Source organism: Penaeus japonicus, unplaced genomic scaffold (genome assembly GCF_977035675.1).
Source record: "Penaeus japonicus unplaced genomic scaffold, GWHDUDI00000001_assembly GWHDUDI00000007, whole genome shotgun sequence".
Taxonomy (NCBI): Eukaryota; Metazoa; Arthropoda; class Malacostraca; order Decapoda; family Penaeidae; genus Penaeus; species Penaeus japonicus.
The window spans coordinates 2487645-2492644 of NW_028234409.1; positions in this window are offsets into that span (position 1 = coordinate 2487645).

Below are 5000 nucleotides of genomic sequence, written 5' to 3' on the forward strand. Positions count from 1 at the left end.
CACTCCGGTGACACACTCAGAAACGGTCCATGCACAGAGCCTTCGAAATTGCTCGTGTCATATATATGTATATACTTTTTTCTTTCGTGTTTGTGTGTTATTTGCAAGTTGCAAGTCTCGAAAGGGCTTGATGTTTTGATGTCAGGATTTTTTTTCTTTTTTTTTCCAACTCGTGAAAACGAAGTATGGTGAAAATGTATAGATATTTCTAAACCTTTTTTTATCTATGTGTTATCTTTATCTTTACGAACAAGATTTTCGGTTGCACTAGTTGATTACTTTATCTTAAATATCATAAACTTTCTCACCCTTTCCCATTCCTATTTCATCCCCTCCTCCTTCTCCCTCCCCTTTAATTTCACCCTCGCCCTTTCCTCGTTTTCCCGTCCTCCTCGCCCTCTCACCCCTCCCCCTCCTCCCTTGTCCACATACACACACAGATGCGCACACACAAACACATTCACACACATATACGAACATAACACACACACAGAAACATATTCACACACAAACACAAACATACACACGCGGACACAATTACAAACACACAAAAAAAAATAAAATAAAATAAAAATAAAAAATACACTAGCGACTAATCAGCTGTATTATCTTACACTATGATACAAATAGGAAACTAATTCAACTTATAACCTATATCCAACAAACACACTCAAACATACCGATACATCCATATAGAAAGAACGAGAGAGAAGTCAAGTGAGCGACAGAGCAAGAGAAAAAGAGAAAGAGAAAGGCGCTCTGCAGGGAGAAAGATTAATCCTTGTGAATTCACGCGACACAACAGAAAACGAGTCAACGAGTCAGTGAAGCAGAAGGACGAAGCTTCGAACTCCGGTGATAAGGAGACTCTGGCCGCGTCGAGGTCTTTGTTCCCGGAGGTCGTCAGGTTTCGTTAACTTGACGGGAGTCTTTTTCTGAACGCTGTTGGTCGAGAGGGGGGAGGGGAAGGGGGAGGGGGATGGTGGAAAGGGAGAGGGGTTAACTCTCCATTTTCAGGTTGAGAGATTGTGTCTCCCTTTGAACAGTTCTACACACACACACACATATATATGTATATGTATATATATATATATAAATATATATATATATATATATATATATATATATATATATATATATATATATATACGTATGTGTGTGTGTGTGTGTGTGTATGAATTTATGTATATGTATATGTATATGTATATATATGTATATATATATATATATATATATATATATATATATATATATATATATATACGTATGTGTGTGTGTGTGTGTGTGTGTGCGTGTGTGTGTGTGTGTGTGTGTGTGTGTGTGTATGAATTTATGTATATGTATATGTATATATATATATATATATATATATATATATATATATATATATATATATATTATATATATTATATATATATTTGTATATATATATATATATATATATATATATATATATATACATATATATATATATATATATATGTGCAAATACACTTATACTTACAAACATATAATATTCATTTATTGTATTCATTCACAACCATCAGCAGCACAATAGCAATAATGATAAAGTGAAGACGAAATTACATAACAAGAGTAACAGAAAATTAATCACCAAACCTTCAGAATATGCAGCAAAGCAAGATAAATCTGATGCAAGGATTAAATCACAATTAGGGATGAAGGGGAAGAGGACTGACCAATGACATCTGTCTCGGAAATGCAAAGGATATCGGAAATGAAGTGATTGATCGAATATGGAAATGTTCTATTGCTATGACGCCTTCTGCCGCGAGGGGATACTTCGTGAATTTCTCTCAAAGTTCATTTTCATTCTTTAATAACTCAATTGTTGTTGCTGGTTTTTTTTTTTTTTTTTTTTTTTTTTTTTTTTTTTTTTTTTTTTTTTTTTTTTTTTTTTTTTGTGTGTGTGTGTGTGTAAGAATTCTGAGGTTTAATTCATATTCGTATTCAAACAAATATCCGAGTGAGATCATACAGAAAGCATAGTTCATTGTACTGGTGTCTTCATCTACTTGACTCTCGCTTCATGAATTAAGACACAAGATCCATAATAAAAAGAAAAGATAAACTGATTTCCGTTAATATTCGTTTAACCTTTGTATACGCTACTGTATTTGTGTTCGTAACAAACTTTACGTCTTCAAGATACAATTATTCAACCTTATTGTATTAAAAAACGCGCTATCCCCTACCTCCCCCCCCCCCCCAACTTCCTCACTTCACTGCTCACCCATCAGTCAAAGGGATGTTCACGTTCAACTTTTTCCTTCAATTTCCAAGAAGTTCGGAACGGCTGTCTTCTCTAACATATCCTTCGAGGGTTTTGTCCCTTTTTTTTCTCTTTTTTTTTACTTATCAGTCAAGCCGAAGTAAAGCGAGTCGTCAAAATGACAAAATCTGGTGTTACAGGAAATCAAAATGCTTTGTATATTTGTGATAAGGATGAATATAACACTTTCTACCAGTCATACAAATATTACCTTTTTTGGATTAATGTCCATAGTTATCTACCTATCATAGCTCATATATATAAATGGACAAGTATAGATGTGAAATCACGTAAATAAGTTTATGTATCATGTATATCGACATACCACCGAAAAAAAAGCATCATATATGAAACCCCTTCCACTTACGCGATCTCGTTCAAGAACCAAATTTGAAAAAAAAAAAACAAAAAAACGTATTATCGAAATTCCACGAAACATCCAAATCCCAGGTTCTCGCAATACGTAAAAAAAAAAAAAAAAAAAAAAAAAAAAAGGCAGCCAAGACGTTTCTCTTCTTCACAAAACCTCACCACGAATTCTCCCAAACAAAGTACCTGCCAAATCAGCCGGAAACGGATACGCAAACTTTCGGACGAAATGTTTCCGGAGCCTTGAAAGCCTCGGAGATTCTGCGTCAGGAGAGGAGGAATCTGGCGTGGCATTCGGTTATATAGAAACAGATAGATACATTTTATAAATAGATAGATATATAGAATGACGGGTTGATAAATGCGTATTTGTAGAGAAGCTGATTGATGAAAGGATATACTATATGCTGATTGATGTAATGACACACTACATGGGCTGGTTGATAAAAAGATACACTACATGAGCTGATAGATAAAAAGATACAATATATATGCTGACAGATAAAAAGATACACTATATATGCTGACAGATAAAAAGATACACAATATAGACTGACAGATAAAAAGATACACAATATAGACTGACAGATAAAAAGATACACTATATAGACTGGTTGAGAGAGATATACACTATACAGAATGACTGATAAAAAAATATACGCTTTATAGACAAATGGACAAAAATAAAACAAAGTACATACATTCTAAAAAGAGAATTCTTTTTACCAAGAAAAAATAGAAAAAGTGAAAAAAGGTACGTCGTTTTGTTGACTGTATATGTGCGAAGGTATGTGGATGGGAGCGAAGTGTAAACATTAATGTATATGTAAAAATCATGCATGATGTGCAGTATTTACTTTGCAGCGCTTGCATTTATTTTCCGTTGGCCATTGGACGATGGTACAGGGAAGCTATGAGTCGTTCCCCTCTGACGACCCTCTCTTAAATCATGAAAAAGGTCTAGTCTACCCGACGGGTTTCATAACTTTTTTCCTAGCCTTGTCTGTGTGAAAAAGAGAGTCTATATACAACGTGTGTGTGTGTGTGTGCTCTTACATATATAAATAGAGAGGGGTGGCTTATGTAGCAAATGTGTATATATGTATGTATACATACATATATGAAAAGAGAGAGAGAGAGAGAGAGAGACAAACGAGACAGAAAGGTAGAGATATAGAGAAATAGAACGATAGAGAGATAGAGAGAAAGAGAAGGGAACGGGACAGACAGAAAGACAAAGAGAGAGAGACAGAGACAAACGAGTCGGAAAGATAGAGATATAGAAAGGTAGAGAGATAGAGAAATAGAATGATAGAGAGATAAACAGATAGAGAGAAAGAGAGGGGAATGGGGCAGACAGGAAGACAAAGAGAGCAAGAGCGAGACAAACCTAAATACTATCAAAAGATATCTAAACCAAATCCTAAATGATTCCGCCCTCACGAGAACACACCATTTGTCATCAAACAGAAAAAAAAACGTGAAAATAATGGATTTTCAGTTCGGGAAAGACAACCAATAACCTCCAGTTAAGGATATGCTAACGTGGTTGTGTCAAAGAAAACATCACATAAAACGAGGAAGAAGATTATCATTTCGAAGGTCATAATCAAACGGGAGGTAGAATAAAGGAGTAGCTGAGACCGTTCTTAATGAGGTTTGTGAATCCTGTGCAAGAGATACAGCTGATTGTATCTTTGTTGGTGAAACAATGATTCAGAAAATGTAGATCTACTGTAGATTTATATGCTTCGTAAGATATTATTTCTAAGAAGTATTTCGAAAGATTAGTCCATTGTACATTCCTATAACAAGGGTGACTTCTGAGGTGATGATAATAATGATGATGATGATAATAATGGTGATAAGAATAATAGGAATTATTAACACCTTCATGTTGATTACATTTCAATCCTATATCATTCTGCATCTTATGACGGCCTTTAAAATAGACAGATAGATAGATAAATGAATACAGGAAATGCGAATAAATAAATAGTTGCACACTCACGCTATTGCAAAAATCGTGTGAGTACGACAGCAATAGGGTACGTTTGCAACAAAGGCAGTGTTTTGGGATGGTGTTGGTAATTAACACGTTATATTGCATTGTTATTCACAAAGGGTCGTCAACGGATATTGTTTGTGGACTGTGCGTAAAATAGCGTCTGTTTTAGCTTTGGTGTCTGTGTGGAGTTGTTACCATTGTTAACTTTATTAGTATTATTGCTATTATCATCATTGTTATTATTCATATATATATTATCATTATTATTGTCTTTATTATTGCTACCCTTGTCATTGTTATCATTATTATTATTATTATTATTATTATTAT